Source organism: Lynx canadensis, chromosome C2 (genome assembly GCF_007474595.2).
Source record: "Lynx canadensis isolate LIC74 chromosome C2, mLynCan4.pri.v2, whole genome shotgun sequence".
Classification (NCBI taxonomy): Eukaryota; Metazoa; Chordata; class Mammalia; order Carnivora; family Felidae; genus Lynx; species Lynx canadensis.
The window spans coordinates 154,296,485-154,319,551 of record NC_044311.2 but is presented as its reverse complement, the minus strand read 5'-3'; the positions used below and the strand labels follow the sequence as shown (position 1 = coordinate 154,319,551).

The following is a 23,067-nucleotide window of genomic DNA, read 5'->3' as shown; positions in this document are numbered from 1 at the left end:
CAAACGTCCTCACCCAGAAATGCCTGGCCCAGCTGAGGGTGAGAAAGGGTCTTGCCCTCCTGCCCAAGGAGCCAACCAAGGATTCCTTCCAGGAATACGTGTTGCTTGGTCACGAAGATTGTCACCGATGTGTCTGTTGACGTTCATTGGTTCTCAGCACTAACTCTGAGCTCCTTCGACACCAACAATTCTCACACTTTTGGGTCTGAGGACCCTCTTACTCCCTTAAAAACTAAGGACCCTAGGGGCACCCGGCTGGCTCAGTGGAGCATACGACTCTTGACCTGGGGGTTGTGAGTTCGAGCCCCACGCTGGGTGTAGAGATTGCTTAAAAATAAAATCTTTTAAGATTTTATTTTTATATTTTAAGTAATCTCTGGACCATCTCGAGTTGTGGGGCTCGAACTCACAACCCGGAGATCAGGAGTGGCATGCTCCCCGGCCTGAGCCAGGCAGGCGCCCCAGGAACTTTTGTTTATGTAGATCATACCTATCAATAGTCACCAAATTAGGAATTAAAACAAATGTTAACAATATGTAATAATGCACTTAAAAAATAATGTAACAAACCCATTATACAACAACATAAAATAACATTAATTTTTTTTATATTTATTTTAGAGAGAGAGAGAGACAGTGTGAGCAGGGGAGGGACAGAGAGAGAGGGAGACACAGAATCCAAAGCGGGCTCCAGGCTCCGAGCTGTCAGCACAGAGCCCCACGCGGGGCTCGAACCCACGGACTCTGAGATCATGACCTGAGCCGAAGTCGGACACTTTTACCGACTGAGCCACCCAAGGTGCCCCCATCAAATACCATTTTAACGAAAACTAACTTTTTCAAAAAGTGAGAAGAATGATTATTTTGCATTTTTGCAAGTCTCTTTATCTGGCTTAACGGGAGGCAGCTGGATTCTCATATACCCTTCTGCATTCCGTCCATTTGGAAACCTCTGGAAAATTCCACCCAGCCCGCAGAACCGAAGGAAAGTGAGAAAGACAAGTAACACTTTACTGTCATCATGCAAATAGCGTTGAGCTAAAGGGCCCTCTGAAAGGGTCAGACCATACTCGGAGAATCAAAGGGCCCTTTCCTGTGTCTCTCCCAGGGCCTCCCAGACGGAGCAAGACGCCAACCCCCTACAGCCCAGGGGAATCTTATCAGCTCATCTCTTTAGTATCCTGTGGTTTCCTTTTCTGTCTGCCTCATGGTTCCTTCTCAGAAACTTACAAACATGCAGACAGCCCCCACTTCCCTTTTGGTAAAACCCATCTTGACCCCACTTGTGAAGGCTGCTGGCTTATCTCCCTCCCCGTGCAGCCACCCTTCTGGAAGGTGCTGTGTGCCTCCTTATCTCTACTTCTACCTCCTTGCACTCCTCACCCTAACAGAGCTTCGCTCCTGGATGGACGGGCTTGTAGACAGGTCTCCAGCTTTATTCCTACCCAGCCCCCCGGCGGCCCCGAGCACTGGTTCCTGCGCACCAAGCCTGCCTGCTCCGTGAGGCACCTGCGGGATCCCACCCGGCAGTTGGTTTGGGGCCGGCCTCCGGAACGGCTGGTTTTAAAAGCTCCCCAGGCGAACCAGGGAATAGAGCGTGGGAGAAAGGGAATAAGGTGTCCGACTGAAGAGGTCTGGAGACTTGTGGTCCTGAATTGATTTGGAAATTCCAGTAGGTACTCCTGAGGTCGTTCTTAAAAAAGTAAATAAACCTTGGGGCGCCTGGGTGGCTCAGTGATTAAGCATCTGACTTCCGCTCAGGTCACGATCTCATGGTTCGTGAATTCGAGCCCTGCATCGGCCTCTGTGCTGACTGTGTGGAGCCTGCTTGGGACTCTCTCTCTCCCTCTCTCTCTCTCTCTGCCCCTCCCTTGCTCACACTTTCTCTCTCTCTCAAAATAAATAGATAAAACTTTAAAAAAAAGGAAGAAGAAGAAGGCTTGCTGTGTCTACTGGAAACACCTACATACGATGAACATCTGTAGTGCCTACATTAGGGCTTCTAAATATCACATCCCCCACCCCTTCCCCATAAAGCAAACGGTGGCTCCCCAGAGAAGGCTGATCCCAGGTCTGGGGACGAAACTGAGCATCGTGACCCTGGAGCGTCTTGTCTTACCAGGAAGCAAGGATGTAACCAAAGGCTCTGGAGGCTCTGTCCAGAGCTAAGGCAGAGCCTGGACGATTCAAACAGCATTCGAAGTGGTAACTGCAATGGCTCAAAACACTTCAATTATCTTGAAACCTATTCGATCATAATGTTCTTTGAAAAAGTACATTGATTCTTTTGGAAGCATGCTAAGGAACCCAATGTGTTATTTTCAAAAACTGGCAGAGAGGGGCTCCTGGGTGGCTCAGTCGGTTGAGCATCCAACTCTTTTATTTTTTGGGGGGGGGGATTTTTTTTAAGTTTATTTATTTATTTTGAGAGAGAAAGCACAAGCAGGGGAAGGGAGAGAGAGAGAGAGAGAGAGAGAGAGAGAGAGAGAGATAATCCCAAGGAAGCTATGCACTGTCCACGCGGAGCCTGATGCAGGACTCAAACCCAGGGACCACGAGGTCATGACCTGAGCCAAAGCCAAGAGTTGGACTCTTAACTGACTGAGCCACCCAGGCGACCTGCATCTGACTCTTGATTTCACCTCAGGTCATGACCTCAGGGTTCATGGGACCAAGCCCTGGGTCGGGCTCTGTGCTGACAGCATGGAGCCTGCTTGGGATTCTTTCTCTCCCTCTCTCTCTGCCTCTCTCTCAATCTCTCTCCTCTCTCTCTCAAAAAATAAATAAATAAACTTAAAAAAAAAAACTGGCAGAGAAGGGAGAAGAATCACGCATCTATTGTCTTGACTTTCCTGTACAAACTACACCTCAGTATAACCAAATAATTGGTGAGGGGAAACTTCCCATCATAGAAGGTTTGCAGCTGACACACGAAGAAGAAAGATGATGGGCTTGGAACACTGTCACTGAGCAGCCCTTAAGGGGTTAATGGATCTGGGCACTGAGCATCCCTGGCTGAGAACTTCACAGACAAAGCAGAGGGACCACCCAGCATTCCGTGCTTCCTCGTGGAAGTCCACAATGCTACCAGTGAAACGTTCTCGCCGGAAAATCGAACCCGAATCTGATTAAGCCTCTACGTCACAGGTTGGCACATGACATCCGGGGGACCAATTCAGCCCTGCTGCCTGTTTTTGTGAATAAAACTTTATTGAAACGTAGCCATGTCTGTCTGTTTCAGCAGTTGCTACAGAGACCATGTGGCTTCGAAGGCTCACATGTTTACCGTCTAACCCTTTGCAGAAAGTTTGCCAAGTCTTGTTATAGATCAAAAGAGTCCCAAGACCCTTATCAGTCATTTGCAGCACAGGGATCTTCTTTGGCTCATGACTAAACAAAAAGGAAAAGTTACTTGTAAGACAATTAGAGAAATTTGAACACCGGTTGGATGATGTTATGGAACTATTACTGATATTTTTAGAGTATTTTAGAGTAATGGCATTGAGAGTGTGTGTGTGTGTGTTTAACAGATATTATTTAGATCAGACATGCTGCAATATTTATGAATGAAACGAGATTTATTTCAAAATAGTATCGGTTGGTAGAAAACATGCCAGTCCTCTCAGTGAAATATATACTCCTAATAATAACTGTTAGCAGGCACCATGATCGTTCTCATTTTACAAATGAGATACTGAGGCAGAGTTGATATGTTTTTTGTGTGGGTTTTTTTCTTTTTCTTTCTTTCTTTTTTTTTTTCTTTTTTTTTTTTCTTTGAGAGATCGTGCGAGCAGGGGAGAGGGGCAGAGGGAGAGAGAGAATCTAAAGCAGGCTCCGGGCCCAGCGCAGAGCCCAACACAGGGCTCCCACCCACGCCCCTGGGATCGTGACCTGAGCCAAAATCAAGAGTCAGCAGCTCAACCAACTGAGCCTCCCAGGCGCCCCCAGAGTTGATATTTGACTGCTGAGTGGTGAAAGTGGGATTCAGATTCTGGAGACCTCACAGCCTGTGCTCCTTATCATGTGACCTTTCTGAGAGACCACAGGATGGTCTAGCTGGAGAGGACCCCAGAACACTGGCCCGGGGAGCGTACAGAAGGTGAGGAGGGCCAGGTGGTCCTGCAGACGGCATCCCCGTGGCTCGTTTAACAGACATGCTGAGCCGTCCTTTGTGCCACTGACCACATCAGAGCTGGAGCCACCTGGGACAAATAGCCCCTTCCATCAGAGATGACAGGTTAGCAAGGTCACACCACAAATACATTTTCTTTTTGGAAACACGACTCCAGCTCAGGTGGAGGAGAGATGGGTGGTGGTGAGCCCAGAGACAGAGGGACCGATTAGGAGGCTGCTGCAAGAATCCGTGAGGAGGGGACAAGGGGCACAGAGAGGGAGCAGTCAGCATTTAGCGTGGAGAGGGTAGGACTCACCAGCGCTGTCCAGACAGGTGCACAGCAGCTCCTTCCGTGTGCTCAGTGCCCACTCACTGCTGCTAAGTTTTCGCAGCGATGTGACTCTTGCACAGCGAGAAGCAGGCAGGGCACATGTCCCCGTTTCGGAGGGACAGCGAAGGACAGCGGCGCTGAGGTCCCACCGCGTCCTGGGCGCTGACTGCATCCTCTGTCGCTCCAGGGCAGGCGTCCTGTGCCCGTGCCGCAGTGAGGGGCGCTGAGGATCTGTCTTAGATCCCAGCAGACAATGATGAGCTGGTTCTGAAGCCTTCACCAGCCGCCGAAGCCTGGGTTCTTCTACCTGGACGAGGTTCCCTTCTCAAAGGGACGAATCAGGCACATTTTAGCACAGGAGGAAATAAGACTCACGTCAGGCTTCCCTTTAGATACCAACTATCCCGGGGCGCCTGGGTGGCTCGGTAGGTCAAGTGTCTGACTCTTGGTTTCAGCTCAGGTGATGATCTCACGGTTCGTGAGTTCGAGCCCTGCATCGGGCTCTGTGCTGACAGCGTGGAGCCTGCTTGGGATTCTCTGTCTCTCTCTGGTCTCTCTCTCTCTGCCCCTCCCCTGCTCAAGCTCTTTCTCTCTCTCTCCCAAGATAAGTGAATAAACATTTAAAAATTTAAAGGGAGGAATAACTCTCCAGTCTATTTCACCTATGTTTTATGTTCACACAGGAATGGCCAAGTAGGACTATAAACCTCTTTCAAAGATACAAAACAAAACCCCTAAGTGATAAGAAAGCCTCATGTCATGGGGTAATGGTAACATATCTTTCTCTTTGTGGTTCACGAAATGATGGTTCTTTCTGCTCAGGTGTGTATTTGACCATCGTGAGAGTCAACGGCACAGAACAACCTATGTGGGCGTACTCGCTGGGTAGGAATCAGCCAACGTTTACCTTCCCTGAACATGTCTTGGATGTTAAGACTTGCCCCCGGGTTGTGTGTTTCTGGGATCTGGGGGGTGCCTACCCGAGCTGTCAGCCTTCCTCAGCTCCAGGGCTTGGTCAGAATGGCCTCGTTCCCTCTCTGTAACCACACAGCTCCGTCCTTCCCATTGTTCTGGGAACCGCTTCCAGTCCTCATTCTGGAGACTGGGGTTTGGTTGGGATCCCACAGGTGATGCTGGGTGGGGGGACAGTGGGGGGGGGAGCGGGAATCCTCTTTGCCAGAGTTAGCATCCTTCCGGAGTTCACAGCTCTCCTGCGTACTTGGAATTTTACATCATCACGATTCATTGATATTAACACCAAGGCAGGCGGAGTCCCTGAGTGGCGGAATCAGAAGCGGGTTGGTGGCCACAGACGACTCGTTCGGCTGCAAGCACGTCTTCTTTACTGTGTCGTATTTGTTTTGGTCAGCTTCTGAAAGCCTCTTTGCGTCCCTTTCCCGGTGAAAGTCTGGAGGAAGACAAATTCGAGCATCTGTTTGGACAGGGGCCATTTGGAGAACGGGACTGTCCTCTGTGTGGATTTATGAGTTTGTCGGAGCACAGAATAGGAGTGCAGAAGGGAGGCAGTGAAGGAGACAAACAAGGAAGAAGGTGTGGAGAAGAGGCAGGTGAGTCTCTGCACCCCTTCCCCCCCGCTCCCAGCGTCAGTCAGATCTGGGTCATCTCTGCTGGAAGGAGAAGTAACGTGGCCTGGAAACCACCCCCTCAAGGTCGGGGTACAGAAGCCCATCCCCGACCAACAAGCTCAGGGTGTGATGGCCCACGATGGGTGGTCCGGGCAGGGTCGGAGGAGAAGGCAGGTGGTCCCCTAGACCACAAAGAGGCAGGGCCCTCCCTGTACCTAAAGTAGCCACGCCTAACATCTGACCTGCTTGCCCCTGTGGGCTGCCTGCTGGGGGATGGGGGTACAACTCCTGGTCTGGCAGGTCCCTTAGTGAACAGCGAGGACCCAGAGGGGAGAGGACAGGGCTGCAGGTCACGTGGGGATCCCATAACAAAAAGGAGGGGGAGGGAGGCTGGGGCAGCCCCGAAAGGCCCAAGCTTGTCTGGCCCCTGCCAAGAGCTTCTCTGTTGTTTCCCTGTGACCTCTTAGAGACATGCCTGGAGTCCCATCAGCAGAGGGAGGCTGGAAGGATAGGTGGGCAGGTCTGGAGCAGCTATGGGAGCACTCATTAGAAACATCAGAAGTCCCATCGGAGTGCTGCGCGCAGGGTGGCCAGCAGCCTTTGCCTGCAGAGTCAAGGGCTCAGGACCACCCGCTAGGCTCAAAATGGCAGCCGCTCTTAGCCGTTGCCCACCTGTCTCCATGCTGCCTCTGCACCATTTCCAAGGAGAAGCATGTCAGCTCACCCCACCCCCAGGTTCATTCTCCGCCCTCCCCTGGAGACCCCCACTGGTTACAGAGAGAGTCCAGGCTAGCCCCCCAGTTGCATCCGTCTTAGCGTTTGCTTATGCGCGCAGACAATGAGAAGCTCCCAGACTCACGAGGAGAGTCTGGCTGAAAGAGGGCCATCGAGCCAATACTTCCTGAGCTAATTTTGAGCTAACATTGTTTCCCCCTCAGGGAAGTCTCAGAACCTATTACACGAAGGAAAGAAGAGATTTTACTGTGTTTATTATTTTTTTGTTATTTTTTAAAAATTTCTTTTAATGTTTATTCATTTTTGAGAGACAGAGAGAGCCAGAGCTTGAGCAGGGGAGGGGCAGAGAGGGAGGGAGACACAGAATCTGAAACAGGCTCCAGGCCCTGAGCCGTCAGCACGGAGCCCGACGCGGGGCAAGAGCTCAAGAACTGCGAGATCGTGACCCGAGCCGAAGTCGAACGCTCAACCGACTGAGCCACCCGGGCGCCCCGAGATTTTACTGTTTTGAAAAGAATGAGCACTTGGAGCTCCAAGAAGAGTTTTCGGAGAAAGAGGCATAATGTTTGAGAAGAAATGAAAAGCTGAGCAGGGACAGCAGCAGGCAGAGAGAGCTGAAGCCCGTTGTGCTAGATGAGCCGGTCAACATAACTCTCGTAACTTGGGGAATTGTTACAACCCCAGAGCAAAAGGGCCGGGGAGGGAGAGCCACGAAAGACAGTATTTACGACCGAGGGAAACCCACCAGATCTTGTCTTTGACTTTGCAGAAGTCCAGGGAGAAGGAAGCTGGCGGAGGTGAAGAGACCTACGAGAGTTCCTTGAGCTGGAGACGTCAGACCACAAGGGTTCACCAACGTCCGGGTGGGGTGATTTCAAAAGGCACTTGGGAATTCCAAAGATACACAGGAAATTGTTTGCACTGTGTGCCCCACGACAGGGGCTCCTCTGTCGAATACTGAGTGGCGGGAGACAGGCGCAGAACGCACCCAAGGTAAAAAGAGATCGGTCCCAGATTCTGTCCATCCCGCGGGAGGGAGGGGAGGACAGCACGAGGTGCGGGGAGGGGAGGTGTACAAGCGAGAGTGACCTAGGGTAGCGTTGAGCTTGCGGTTGAATCTGGACAGCTGTGGATAATATGACCAGAAGACGTGAGTCGTGTGACGGTTGAGAAAGAATTCTTGAAACAGAAGAGGCTGGTGGACAACCAAACTGCTGGAAGTTTCACCTAGCTCTCCTAATTGGGCGGGACAGGGGTGGAAAATGGGGGAAGGAGGAGGAAGAGGCCTAAGTCTGGCCTGGGTGGGGCGGGGCCGGATGGGGCTGGTGGCCGGGAGGGTGGGGAAGGTTATCTGAAGAGGGAGGGACACCACCCTGGTCACACTGGGGCTGAATTCTGAATCTGTTTTGCCTCCTGACGCGGCCTTCCCCGTCTGTGAGGGGGGAGATAAAGCCTATTTCCTTGGACACTGGGAAATTAAGACACAACACATGCCGATCATCTCACACAGGGCTGGCACATTTTAAGCGCTTTAGCTGTTATTTTGTTTATTTAAAAAAAATTTTTTAACGTTTTTTTTCATTTTAGAGAGACAGAGTGTGAGCAGGGGAGGGGCAGAGAGAGAGAGAGGGAGACACAGAATCCGAAGCAGGCTCCAGGCTCTGAGCCATCAGCACAGAGCCCGACGCAGGGCTCGAACTCACAAGCAGTGAGATCACGACCTGAGCCGAAGTCACACGCGTACCCAACTGAGCCACCCAAGCGCCCCGTTACAGTTATTGTTATTGATGGTGATAGGGAAACATAGGTCAAACCATATTTTAAAAAATTTTTTTAATTTAAAAACCTAGGATTTCAGTGATGTCATTATGAAAAATTACCAGAAACTTGGGGAACCCGCTGGCTCAGTCGGTAGAGCATACAACTCTTGGCCTCGGGGTCATGAGTTCAGGCCCCATGTTGGGCATAGAGCTTACTTTAAAAAAAAAAAAAAGTTACCAGAAACTCTTTCAATGTACCCTTCTGGGTGTGTGCGGGCCTGGTCCTGTGGAAGGAGCCACCTTCCGGAAGCCCTGGGAGAAGAGGGTGGGGTTGGAGCCTGGCTGACCAGGGCTGGGTTGGGTCAGTTATGGTGGGTGGGGTTCATTTGCTGTTTTTCTGGAAGGTTGGGGCTCTTTCCCCTCAGGTGGGTGGGGGCTGAGTCCAGAGCCAACAAGAAAGTCACAGGAAAGTTATGCTTCCTGCAAAGAGCAGGACGGAGGCCTGTTTACACAGCGGGATGGCAAGTATTCGTTTTTAAACCATAGTCACAGGATTTGAATGACAAGCCAACGGGGTACACAGCTGCTCCCTTCAGCCATCCAATCTCCAGCAAAGGCCCACCCATACTCTTGCCTGATGCGGAGAAAGGGGCCAGAGTGGCCGCTCCCGGAGACCCGGGCACCTGGGGCTCTCACCTGGACATCCCTCCCTTGGGTCACTTGGGACAGTGGGGGTTTGGTTCCAGCAGGCAGACCTGCTGCTTGCCATTAGGACTGGACTTTGGGACTTTGGGGCTTCCTGGGGGTTTGGGGGACGAGCCCTCTGGGAGAAGTTTATCTCCTTAAAAAAAAAAAGTTTATCTTCTTGGGACTCGAGTTTAAAGGCGGCCAATCTCCATTATTTATCAGCGGCCATAAGCCAGGCTCTTACACGCTTTCTGTCATCTACTCCCTAAGCAGCTGTGGGCAGTGAGCATCAGCACCCCCAGTTTACAAGCACCCCCAGGCCACTGAGACTCAGAGAACAAGGAGCTTGCCCCATACTAAGCGAAGGGCTTGCTGCACCCCAGTCCTGGATCCTGCAGGAACTTCAGAAAGAATTTGAGGGCTTTTCCTTCATCAACATTTTTAGAGCATGTCCACGTAAGTGAAGTTTTTCTCTGGTTTTGAAAGAAAATCCCCTAATGCATCTGTACTTAACAAGGGCAGGGAACAGTAGCATTCCAGTCACGAAATGGAAACAATCTTGCCCTACTGGTTCTGGAAGGCTGGAGGCTGGCTGCTTTCTATTTCCGAATGTCGCCATTGGGTGGTGAACTCGCCTTTCCGGCAAGTGACGGCTGCAATGTTTTTATTTTTCCAGCTCTTGGTGATAACCTTGGGCCGGGGCATTTTGTACTTGAAGGTGGAGGCTAAATAACTAAGTTCCTATCCTTGAGGACCTGTTGTCACCACATGGGACATTGAGCCTGATGGAGTCCCTTGATGGAAACCACGTGTGGACCCTGGGGACAGGCTTGCACAACCCAGGGAAGGACAGTCAAGGTTATGAAAATCATTTTTGGCTCGGCGCCCCAGAATGGAGTCTGGGGGCTCCCGCCTGACCTGAGCCCTCAGTAGCATTTGATCTAGGGCTGACCATCCCGCCTCCGGTCTCTTTTCTCTGGACTGTCTGCCACCCCTGCCCCGGTTTCCCTCTGTCCTCGGGCCTCAAGCCCAGGAGATGCCGGCTCCAAGTGGTACTTGGTCCGCCCTGTGGGGCTCTCCCAGAACCTTGAAGAAGGTGGCCTTGAAGTATCCCATCAGTGAGCAGGAGTCACCAGCTCAGCCCAGCCGTCTCTGCCTCAGCTCCCAACACGGAGACCCTGCGGCCTCTGCCCCCAATGGGACACCTCCAATTCAACATGGCGGTCACAATGGGGACTTCTTCCGCTCCCTCTGGACCTGCCCCTGTGACGACCCCCACACGTCACCCCCTCACTTCCCACAGGCCCTGCTCAGAGGGTGCCTGTCTCTGTTTCCAGTCCCAGCCAGCCAGCCCCCTCCCCACCCTGCCCAGGAGCCCCCAGACCCTGAGGCTCCCCTGCCATTTTGTGTTGCAACCTCCCTTCCCAACTTCCTCAATTTACCCCCTCCCTCCCTCTCCCTACTCCCCCTACTTCCTCCTCCCCACCCCTGCCCCTCACCCCTCTCCCTTCCTACTTACTCTCCCTCTCCCTCCCTCTTCCTTTACTTCCTCTAACCCTTTCCCTCCCTCCTCACTCTCCCCTACCCCCTCCTATTATCCCTTGTCCCTCCCTCCTTTCCTTCCCTCTTCCTTTCCCTCCACAGCGCTTACACTTTATAATAAACCATACAGATGAGTCCCTCATTCTCTTTGCAATCCACTGTCCCCTGTCTCTCTCTGGGGCACACCTCCCTCCCGCAGCACATAAGGTCCACGCGGGCCGCAGTCTTTGCCTGTTCTGTGTACGACACATCCCAAAGGCCCAGGACAGAGGTTGGCACGCTGAGCTGCTCAGCGCATATTTATTGAACTAGTGAAGGAAGGAAGGAATTACGGGGGCCCCCAGATCCCCCCAGGTCTTCTCCTGCTTCCTGGAGTCCCAGCATATCCTGTTCCCCGGGTGGTCCTTAGAAGTCCTCTTGGCCCCTGTGGGCTGTGCTCGGTGCACCACCGTCTGCTCTCGGGAGTGGGAGGCCGCATCCCTCCTGGTGGGGTGCGAGGCCCTGTACTCTAGAACGCGGCAGAACCTTGGGCCCAGCACCTGTGGTTGGAACCTGTTCTTCATCTTCCGGAAGGAGAACAAAAGAAAAGACTATCAAGGAAAGGCTAGAAGCAAAAGCTGAGGACACCGGAGCCTTGCTCCCTTCCTTCCTGCAGATGCTAACAAGAGTATCCTGGTAAATAAAACTTTTATTAAACATAACGTCTTGGAGGGGGTGGGGAGGGCACCTGGGGGGCTCTGCCAGTTGAGCGTCAGACTCTTGATTTGGGCTGGGGTCATGATCCCAGGGTCACGGGATTGAGTCCCACCCGAGTGGGGCTCCGCACTGAGCGTGGACCAGGCTTGAAATTCTCTCTCTCTCCTTCTGACCCTCTCCCTCACTTGTACTCTCTTGTGCTGTCTCTCTCTCTCTCTCTCAAAATAAATAAACAAATAACGCCATAGGAGTTTAAGTGATTTGCTTTTAAATATTTCTTTATTTGCTTATTTTAAATGTTTATTTGAGAGAGAGTGGGCGATAGTGGGAGTGGGAGAGGGGCAGAGAGAGGAGGAGAGAGAGAATCCCAAGCAGGCTCCGCACTGTCAGCACGGAGCCAGGCTCAGGGCTCGAACCCACAAACCGTGAGATCCTGACCTGAGCCGGAATCAAGAATTGGACACTTAGCCAACTGAGCCACCCAGGCGCCCTTAAGTGATTTTCAAGTGAGTGGGCGTGGAAAGTTAATTTTTGGTGGAAGAGTGATACAATCTCTCACCACTTTCTCACTAAATATTAAGGGTATTCTGTAGCTCCTCTCTTACACGTTCCTACAAATGCGATTGAGTCACAGGTTCTGTATGGGAAACACTTTTCCTTTTTTTTTAAATGTGTCCTTATTTTGAGAGAGAGAGAGGCAGGCCAACAGGGGAGGGGCAGAGATAGAGGGGGACAGAGGATCCCAAGCAGGCTCCAGGCTGTCAGCACAGAGCCCGATGGGGGGCTCGAACTCACAAACCGTGAGATCATGACCTGAACCAAAGTCATATATTTAACTGACCAAGCCACCCAGGTGGCCCAGGAAACACTTTTCTAAGTCATGGTTCTTTTAAGTCTATTTATTTCTTACTCTGACGATTTCTCATATGATATACGTTTGTCTTATACACTTTAAGTATACTTCATATACTCTAAAATATCTTTTAAAAAGTCCTTGGGACGCCTGGGTGGCTCAGTTGGTTGAGCGTCCGACATCAGCTCAGATCATGATTTCGAGGTCCGTGGGTTCGAGCCCCGCGTCGGGCTCTGTGCTGACGGCTCGGAGCCTGGATCCTGCTTCCGATTCTGTGTCTCCCTCTCTCTCTGCCCCTCCCCTGCTCGCACTCTCTCTCTCTCTCTTGCTCTCAAAAATAAACATTAAAAAAAATAAAAAATCCTTATGTTCTTTTGGAATTAAGATACGCAAGCTCTGTGAGTGGGTCTGGTCATGGACTCTCCGGGTACAAGGTTTTCGACTGTACCTGCCGCGGGAGAGAACACAGGAAGATGCTACGTGTACCCAGAGTGCCGTGTGCCTGGAAATCCCGCCGGGAAGGAAACAGAAGGGGAAAACAGAGACGCACTACGTTGCATATGGGCCCATTCCCAGTCTGTTTATCTGTCCCGTACGTGGCCCAGCTGTCTTCTTTCCTTTCCACTCCTTGGCACGTTCTGAGGCTCGAGCGAGTATCTTCTATCAACCAGACCAACCGGCCCTACGTGCAAACATCTGAAGTAAAGCCGAGAACCCGTGCGACGGAGGCGGGCTTGGGAGGCTGGCCAGCGTTTACGGGGGGGCCTCACCTTTACCGCGTCATTTACAAACCATCGACCCGGTGTCCCAGAAGAGGAAATTATGGGGCAGAGGGGTTAAGTCGGTAACCCCTGGGGAGGCACCTGGTGCGGGGTGATCTCGTGCCGAGAGCCTTTTGCACAATGTAACATCCTACACCCATTTAAGGAAGGCACCGGAGCTCCGGTATCTGTGCGTCTGTAGAGGAGAGGAAGAATAAGTTACTCCAACGCCCGAATAAAACATTCTACTGCATGAGTATTCTACGATATCTAAAAAACAATATCGCGAGGCATGGTGAACAGTATCGTTAAGGGCTTCGCTAGCTCTTACCCTGTAAGAGGAGCTGCCTATGTGTCCCCACTGTCACAAGAGGCCCAAGGTCCCCGCACCATCGCCCTACAGGCGAGGAGACCCCGTGCTGGGCCCCGGTTCCCTCTGCAGAGGCATCCTCGGCTCCTGCCGGCCAGGACTGCCCCCGTCTACATCTCCCAGAGAGCAGCGCCAGCCCGGCTCGCTCTCTCCCCTCCTGAGAAGCACGGCCGAGTCCTGACGTTACCCGAAGCTGGGTTCGCCTCCTCAAGCCAGAAGGCACAACAACCAAGCCCAAGAATAGGACAAGGAAGGCCGTTCTTGGAACAAGCGAAGGAGAACACGGGGGAACTGTCCCAGAGCAGCGTCTCCTCAAACGACAAACGGGGGCACGTGCTCAACCAAGGATGATGCATGTGCAGGAAGGGGCTTGCGCCATAGGGCGTGCAGCCGGGAATTGGGGCGAAGGCCATCGTAAGGTGACAGAGTCCAGGTCCCCATGATGGAAGCCCCGGGCTGGCCAGGGTTTGGGGCCACCAGCCCACTGGCTCCCGCTGGTCTGGGATCTGAGCGCTCGAAGGGGTTTAGATCCTGCACTGGTAACTCAAGAACGTGTGGGGCCAGTCTGCAGGTTGGAACCAGCGCGGGGGCTGATGGATCGTCCCTGATGCCATTAAGGCAACCTCCTGGCCTGATGGTGGCTGCTCGGTCTTGCCTTCTTTTCTTCCCTGGGAATGGTTAACTGCTGGGGGCTGTTCTGGAGTTCCAACATATCCCAGGAGGCTCTGCAAAAATGTGCTTTGGGCAAATAGCGCCCGTCAGGCATGTGGTGTGTGTCTCCGTGGACGGGGGTCCCCATATGTGGGGTGACAGTCGGGTGGAAGCCGGTTTGCCCAGGGGGTCGTAGGTTCACCTGAGGTAGAACCAAGGAGACAGAAGTTTACTGAACACACCGCAAGGGATTGGGGGGCAGGACAGCAGAGGAGGGACGGCAGGGGATTGGGGGGCAGGACAGCAGAGGAGGGACGGCAGGGGATTGGGGGGCAGGACAGCAGAGGAGGGACCGCAAGGGATTGGGGGGCAGGACAGCAGAGGAGGGACCGCAAGGGATTGGGGGGCAGGACAGCAGAGGAGGGACCGCAAGGGATTGGGGGGCAGGACAGCAGAGGAGGGACCGTAAGGGATTGGGGGGCAGGACAGCAGAGGAGGGACGGCAGGGGATTGGGGGGCAGGACAGCAGAGGAGGGACCATATTTAAAGGGGGAAGATGAGGAACTTTGGGGACAAGAGGGATCTTCCCTTCTTGGCAACTATGCCTGGGTGTAAGTAGCCCATCGGTCAGGTAGGGCTTATGGATATTTTGGGGTCGGTGGCCCAATGGGCCCGGTTGTATTTAGCCGGGTGTTCGCCGTGGCCATTCGCCGTGGCCCTCTCCACATTCCGGCGCTCAAGCCTGTCGCCTAACGGTGGCCTCTCCCAGGGATAGACCGCACGGTGGTCACAGCCTAAAATAACTGTTCTTACGTCTCGTCTTTCTCTTTCTGCTCAACACCAATGCCCTCGGGAAGGCTTCTCAACCCCCCAGTCCACAGCAACCTCTGCCCTCCTTCGTCACATACACACCACACACACACACACCCGACACAGGAGCAGACGATCTGCTGAGTGATTGTAAGCCATGGGCCCCTTGACGCTGACTCTCAATGGGCTCTGACGGGGCAGATGCTTCTCGATCGCAGAAAAGCAAGTCTCCCAAAAGCAGAACCAGCAGAGGCGCGTTGGTCTGACTCTCTCTGGACGGGTCACGGTCTGGAACACTCAGGGGACACCGCAGGGACACGGTGGTGTCCTCCCCGACAAGCTGCACCCTTTGCCCCGCAGTGCAAGGGCTCAGCCGCCCCCCTGCCGTCCACTGCTGCCCCCAGGCCCACCTTCCACACGCCCCCAGCTCACCATCAGCAGGCCTGGCGCTGAGCTCACCGGAAATGCTGCATTTGAGGAAACCTTAGCGTTCGTGAGCTCAAGACGCATCTACCCAGGGCCGGATCCCGTGTCGTCTGCAAGTGCTGCTGCCCCTTTCCGATCTCTTAATGGGCAGGCGTGGGGGGGCCAGGTCTCCAGCCCCGGTACTTTCTCTCCCGCGGGTCTGCTCGCCTGGAGGGGCCAGCCGGGCGTTGTCTGCACTCCACCTTCGGAACTGCAGAAACAGCACAAATGAGCTGCAGTGACACGAGGGCCCATTCCCGGAAATCGCTTTAGTGGTGGCTGTTCCCTTTCTCCAGGGGTCCTTCCTGGGGCCGCCAGGGTGCTTATGCATGAGGCTCCCCCTTTTTTCTAAAATTTTAAAAATGTTTTTTATTTGAGAGAGAGAGAGAGAGACACGGAGCAAGCAGGGGAGGGGCAGAGAGAGAGGGAGACAGAATCAGAGGCAGGCTCCCGGCTCTGAGCTGTCAGCACAGAGCCCGACACGGGACCCGAAACCACGAGCAGCGAGATCATGACTCATGACCTGAGCCGAAATCAGACACCCAACCGACTGAACCCCTAGGCGCCCCCACTGCCAGCATCGTTTTATTTTTATTTTTTAACGTTTATTTAGAGACAGAGCATGAACGGGGGAGGGTGAGAGAGAGGGAGACACAGAATCCGAAACAGGCTCCAGGCTCTGACCCGTCAGCACAGAGCCCGACGCGGGGCTCGAACTCACGGACCGCGACATCCTGACCTGAGCCGAAGTCGGACGCCCAACCGACTGAGCCCCCCAGGCGCCCCACATGAGGTTCCTTTTTAAAATATGGATGTGGCTATCAGATCGGTTTGAGTAAGTTCAGTCCCCAACTGGTTTTTCCTCCCCCGAGGTAAACTTTTTCTTCCAGATAAAATATATTTATCTTCCAGATAAAAAATATATTTAAAAAAAAAAAAAAAAAAAGGAGGCGTGCACTGGTCTGTGTCTGTGTGCGTCTCTTTCAGAAGGGTCGATGAATCCTTCTTTGTTCGTGGCTACAAGCCCGGGCGTTTTTGTCCCCCGTGGCTGTGTCCATGTGAAGCACTGTACCAGGTAATGAAAGGATTTTTCTAATGTTTCCGTGCTTTGTTTTCAAGGAACAACAGAGAGGGGGTATTTCTAGGCAAGTGAGTGAGTTCCCAGAAGCGAGTGGCCAAGGACCTTGAATCCTGGAGAGCAGGGCTGAGTTGGAGAAACCGGGTTCCACGTTTCCTAGGAAGCTGCTGATTTCCTTTCGTCCCCAAAGAGTGACCTCCCGCTCTCGTCACTAGCAGGCGTCCACGGGGTCGTTCTCCACCCTGAGCGGCTGGAGGCCAGAGGAGCCAAACTTGGAGACACCCCCTTCGGATGGAGTCTGGTGGCCCTGGGCAGCCTGGGGTGCAATTTCCCTGGGAAAGGGGGCACTTGGGCCATTGCAGTGCAGGCCCCACCCCTCAGGGGGGTCTCACTGGCTATAAAGCCTGGCTCTGAGCCATATGGAAATACCAGCTTATCATGCTAATTGGGCCAAGGATCCATCGGCCTTTTGGGGCGGGATTTGACCTCCCCGCTGTGCGCTGACGTCCCCCCAGGGGACCCCCAGCAGCCCATCCTGCCTCCACCCCCAGGAATGTGTCCAAAAGTCATTAGCTCCCGGGGACTGTCGTCTGGCCCTGCAACCCTCTCAGGTGTCACCTGCTTCATTATTCCCTCCTGGCAGGTGTTCCAGGATGCAAAGGTGACACCATAATTGCATTCATCTAGCGGAGTGGGATCCGTGAAAACAAGAGTGAGGGGTGACAAGGTTTGGCAGCTGCTGGCTCACAGATCAGGGCAGAAGGTAGGCAAATAGCTGCTCCTAGGACTTTGAGCCTAAAGGTGTGACAGGTGTTCACTGAGGTAGGACAGGTGTCTTCGAACTTGTCCTGCTTCCAGACCTTCGCCGAGCCAGGGGCTCTGGACACTCCTGTCCTCTGTCCAGGGAAGTCCCCAGCTCAGGGGCGTCCGGGGGTCCAGTCTTTGGAGGATAATGGTATCCATCAGGGCCCCGGGGGCTCCGCTGTGTCCCCTGTGTGCTCGTCCACCTTACCCCCTCTCCTGGTTATTACCCCGTCCCCATCCCGTCTCCCCGTAGCCTCTAGTGGCATTCCTGGACGCCACGGTGGCCTCCCCCTGGCCTCCACCCCTGAGGACAGACCTGACTGGTCTTCAGAGGTCACAGAAGGTTCCAGCCCCATGGCATTCTTTGTCACAAGAGCCACGTAGAAATAAGTAGACTCTGGATAGTGTCTATAGACACATTTATGAGCGTTTATTTAATAAACGCTTCGCTTTTCTCAGACATCCCGTATTTGAAAAAAGATGTGTGGTTGCCATTGATCGATAGCCGAGAAGCTCTCTCTGGGGGGTTGGGCGATCATCCACACGACATCTTCGCGGTCACAAAACCTGGCACTAGACGGTGGCTCTAGTTACACCCATCCCTCCGATTCTCCCTTTACCTCAGGGCGAGCAAAAGAGACCCTGCATGCTTACAGCGCTTTAAATTAAACAACGTCAAAAAAGAGCCCATATTCAATTCACAATAATTGGATTGTCTTCACAAACTTGGGAGGGAAGGAGAGCAAAAATGATCATCTCTGGTTTCCGCACTGGGCAAACGGAGTCTTACGTAAGCCTAAGCGATCCGTTTGGACTCACAAATAACTAGTAGATGGCACAGCTAGAATTTGATTGTAGATTTTCTGGCTCTTTCTACCAAAGACCCAGTCTCTGGTCTAAAATCACGGATTCCGGATGTAGTTACGTGCCCTACTACACCCACCCCCCCCCCCACCGCCCCCGGTGTGTTAAAAAACAAAATTCAACTAAGTACATTTGAAGAGCTAATTGGCTTTATCAAGCGATTCGAGAATTCGGCAGCAATTAGTTACAAAATGGAAGGGTTTTCTGGGGGGGGTGGGGTGGAAGTTATTAGCGAAAGAAAAGAAAGGATCGTTCCCGGCAAGGTCACTAGCCTCGGCGGGAAGGGCCCCGGGGTCTTAGCTCCCTTTGGGTGGGAGGGATGGAGAGGACGTAGGAGACCGGTTACCTCAGCGATAGGGACTGAAAATTCCTGACCGGCTGGTTAAGACTACGCTTCTGGAAGGGGCCGGAAGTGCAGTTAGGTTAGGTATGGAGCCTTGGTTTGGTGGCTTGGCCCAAGTGCCCCCGTTTTCGGCCTGTGGTTGTCTTTCTAACACACGGAAGCCAATTCGCTGATACACACACAGCCTCAGGTGGCCCCAGTCTCCCGGGCGTGGCCCCCGAGGACGGAGCTGTGACCCCAAAGGTGGCAGAGTGTGGCCTGGCTGGGCTCACCTTTAGGAGCTGGAAGTGGAAGCTTTCTGGATAATCTTTATAGAGAACAAATGAGAACAGCTGTGTAATTGGGGGATTTAAGGAAATCCTTGTCCCAGCTTTTCCCTACTGGAGGCACGGAGGTGGGGGCAGGGTCGTGTCAGCAGCATGACGAGCCTCGTACCGGACAGTGACCAGGGGTCCACGCTGAGTGCCACGGTCCTGTGTCCCGGGAGCTCCTGGAGGAGGGATGGGGTGCCCGCCCTGTGCTCAGCAGACACGGGGCGCCAGGGACCCCAGGAGCCCATGTGGGCTCCCGGAGAGACGGCAGGGTTAGAGCAGAAAGGAACGCAAGCGAGGAGCAGGGCTGCTGGACCAGAGACACCCCAGGGACCAGGAAGGAGGGGGAGAAGGATGGACAGTCAGGACGGGGCTTTAGCAAGAGCCTTGGCAGAGGACCGCCTGGTGGCCAGGGGTTAGCCTGTGGACGATCAGTCCCAGCTGAGTGAGGAGGCCTGTTTTGTCCCCAGGGCCACCGATCACACTCTGAGATAGTAAGAAAATGCCAGAAAAACCAGTTTTGTGACTGGATATGCTACTTTCTTCTTGTCGCACTTTTTCAACTGAGTTCTGAATGCTTTGCTGCGGGAAACATCTGTCACCTCAGTTCCTGGCACAAAGCCGCAGGCCCTCTGCGTCCCCCTCGTCATGGTCCCAGTTGTTCCAAACTGGACATGCTGGGATTTCTTTTAACTCAGCCTTCCTCTCTTGTTTCCTTTTCTTTCTTTCTTTCTTTCTTTCTGTCTGTCTTTCTTTCTTTCTTTCTTTCTCTCTTTCTTTCCTTTTATCTCTTTCTTTTTCTCTTCCTTCCTGTGCTTTTTTCTTCTTTCTCTTTTTCTTCCTTTGCTTTTTTCTTTCTCTTTTTCTTTCTTTGCTTCTTTCTTTCTTTCTTTGTTTCTTTCAAGTTTTATTTGTTTAAATTATCTCTGCATCCAATGTGGGGCTCCAACCCACGACCCCGAGATCAAGAGTCACATGTTTTTCCAATGAGCAGGCCAGGCACCCCTCCCGTTTCCTTTTCCATGAGACAACCCCACAGTCGCGTTTGTAAGGGGAGAATTCACTTCCCTTCATCGCGATTCCCCACATGCATTTGCTTCCTGTTCTTGACTCTTTGGCCTTGAGTAGTGACACTGGCTTTGGGAGGCTCCTCTGACTTGCTGTGTCCCTTTCTCTAAGGGTGTGGAGGCGAAAATGTGCTCGGCACCAGGTTATAAATGGCTGTTTGGGGTCTAGGAAGGGCGCGGACTTGGAAGGCGACCACGACTTAGGTCATCCTGGTGTCAGCCTTTCTGGGCCTCGGTTTCTTCCTCTGTGAATTGGGACAATCGTACCCCCTTCACGGGACAGGCAGACGCGGTGTGCTGTCCCATAAAAGCTGGCACATGGGGCCTGGCACACGGGGGCTCCTCCAATGTGCCCTTGCTTCCCTGGCCCTCTTCCTACCACGTTAGCCCCGGGACTAAGGGCGCCGGGAAAACTCACAATTTATTCTGTGAATCATTTACAAAATTGTCCGTAAGAACACGCCTGAAATCAGGACGCAGGTCTGCTCCGTGAGGCTTGTGTGCAGAAAGAAAAACTCAGAAAACCTTCCCTTGTAGACGAAAAGCCCAGGTGCCTCAGAGGCTGCGGTTGTGGGCATGGTTAAAGGCGAGGAGAAAAGTCTGGAGGTTTGCTTAGACATCTGATTGGATTCTTCTCCCAAGTGCCAGGCTGTCAGCGCGGGGAGGCCGCTGGGGCTTGGAGTCCCGGCACCCGGGGGAATCGGCCCCGTTGGGCGAGGTTTTTCCACCGCCTACTGGCCGCTGCCTGTTTCTGCTGACCCAGGGCACACGGGGCCCTCTGTTCTGGTGAAGTCAGGTTCACCAGATGATGGCGCAGCGTGACTCCCAGTTTTGTGACTTGACAACAATTTCAGGACACACGGTGGGCTCCCCGGGTCCCCGGGCAGTCAACGAACACCCGAGCGTTGCTAACTCACACAGCCAGGACCTTCCGGTCACCCGTGTGCTTGTACGGCCTGCCAGACTGTGCTATTTATTCTAACATTTTCTGCTTTTGTTTTTTAATCTGTTTTAGAGAGAGAGAGTGTGCGGGTGAGGGGCAAAGAGAGAGGGAGACGTAGGCCCCAAAGCGGGCTCTGCGCTGACGGCAGAGAACCCGAAGTGGGGCTCGAACTCACGAACCGTGAGATCGTGACCTAAGCCGAAGCCGGACGCTCAACCCCTGAGCCACCCGGACGCCCCGACACTGTGCTATTCATGGAAGCCACTGCTCACACAGAAGGTGTGCGATTTGGGGCCGACGTGGCAAAAGCTAGGCAAAGCCCTTGAGCTGAGTACCAGGGAGGTCACCAGACTCCCTTACTCAGGGGCCGGGAGGCAAGGTCTGTGGTGGGGCTGCCCCCGGGGTGGGGGGTGCTGCTGCCTGCTGGAATCTGCAGCGGGAGTCGGGGGTGGAGGCCTGGGGGGGAAGGCTGCCCCGGGATGAGCGGGGAGGGGCGTCCCCCACCCCGGAGGAGCCCAGCGAGGCCTCCGTGCTCCAGAGGCTGGTGACATCCGCCACAGATGTTTCAACGGGAGAAGCCTGACCAACAAACGAAGTCCTCCAGGGGCCCCTGGGCCCGTGGAGGTTTACGTGGCTCTGGGCGGGAGGCCCGGGTTATTCCACAGCGGGACGCCTCAGGCAGACGGCAGGGTGGCGCGTCTCCAGTCAAGGGGCCCCCGAGACTGCTGGCAAAGCCCCAGAGGCTGGGGGAGAGCTGGAGGAGATGCTTCCTCCCTGCCCTCAGAGGGACCCAGCCCTGCTGACCCCTTGAGCTCAGACTTCTGGCCTCCTGAACTGAGAGACCGTAAATTTCTGTCGTTTTAAGCCGCTCGACTCGCGGTTGGCTTTATTAAGGCAGCCCCAGGACCTTTGTACAAGAATCCTGCCTGGGGGTCGGTTCTGGGCCGTCGTCTCCAACCCAGGGACAGGCACTACCACTGTCTTGGGGCTGGGGCACCCTGGCCTTGTCTCGTGTGCGACACGGTCCTGCCCCTTTGAGCAACTGACCCCAGCATCAGGGTGGGGCAGGGGCTCCTGAGCTGTGGGGACAGAAAAGACCCCCAGCCCCCATATGGCAGAGGCTGGAGGCCGGGGGTGGCTTCTGGTCCTGAAACTTCCAGCTCAGCCAGGAAAATCCCTCCTGCTGCTGGCTTCTGAGTCAGATGTCCGGAAGGAAACGTTCCGTGGGGAAAAGTTGCGCGCAGTCGATTCAAGCCGTTCCTCTCTTCCCAGGGGCTGCGACTTGCCCTGGGCACCCTGCCACCTTCGTCCTCCCCCAGGGCTGTCTCTGTCCTGTCCCATGGCCGCTGGTTCCCGCAGAGATGTGCTCCAGGGGCCAGAGCTGGTACCGGCCAGCCCCTCGCCCTGGCAGGCAGGAGTCCATTCTTACGTGCAAGATTTGGAACTCTCGTTGTCGCCCCTTTCCTCCCTTTCTGCCTTGGACGCGTCTGTCCTACTTGTTCCTCTCCTCTTTTCTCCAAATGAAGACCGTTTTCCCTGGCTTGCTTTTCTGTATCAAGCTCCAAGTGGTTTTAAGGTCACAGTGCTCTGGGCCGGATAGCTATAGCTATGTGGGAAACCGATAGGCCTTTATAACCAAATAAATGCGGAAATTATCCACAAAGCAAACGTTAATGGTGACCAACAGCAGTGAAACCAAGGACATTGGAAACTGTGGCTTCCTGAGGGTTCCTACAGGATCTCTTGCCAAACTTTAGAATCTCAAGTACACGTGAGTAACCCTCCCCCCTCCCAAACATGCAGTGCCTGCCCCCCTCCCCCCAGCCTTGTCTGTAGATTTTCTAGAATGACGAGTGTGGTCACTCTACGCGTGACACAGGGGCCCCGGGGTGCATGTGTGGTGGTCGAAAGTGGTCAGAAAAATCTCCTTCTGGGAGCCCTGCCCCTCAGCATGAAGGACAAATGGCCCCCGATGATGCAGATGCTTCTGGAGACTATCTTTTCACTCCCTCGCTATGGCAGAGGGGCGATCAGACCAACGCCTCGACCACTGTAGGCTCTGGAGGGATGAGATCAGGCTGGCCCAGCTCAAGGTTGAAAGCGCTCCAGTGTTGGTGGGATTAAGCAGATGGAGCAGAGCAGAGGCCTTGGTAGGAAGCCCGGCTCTGCGTGGGGTCTCAGGCAAGCTCCTGAATCGAGCCTCAGTGTCCTCATCTGTAAAATGGGTGTAATAATAATACCAACCTCACCGTTTGTACAGCGGCAATTAGAACAGGCTGACTGTAAGTCCTAAACA

At 53.7% G+C, this 23,067-nt stretch overlaps 1 long non-coding RNA gene across 1 annotated transcript; it reads left to right on the top strand.

The window, feature by feature from the left end:
• The first annotated feature begins 7,533 nt into the window (after positions 1-7,533).
• On the top strand, positions 7,534-10,665 carry LOC115524220. Its single transcript, XR_004344063.1, has 3 exons — positions 7,534-7,759; positions 9,487-9,669; positions 9,890-10,665. It is a non-coding gene; the product is annotated as an uncharacterized LOC115524220 (long non-coding RNA).
• Positions 10,666-23,067: the final 12,402 nt, after the last annotated feature.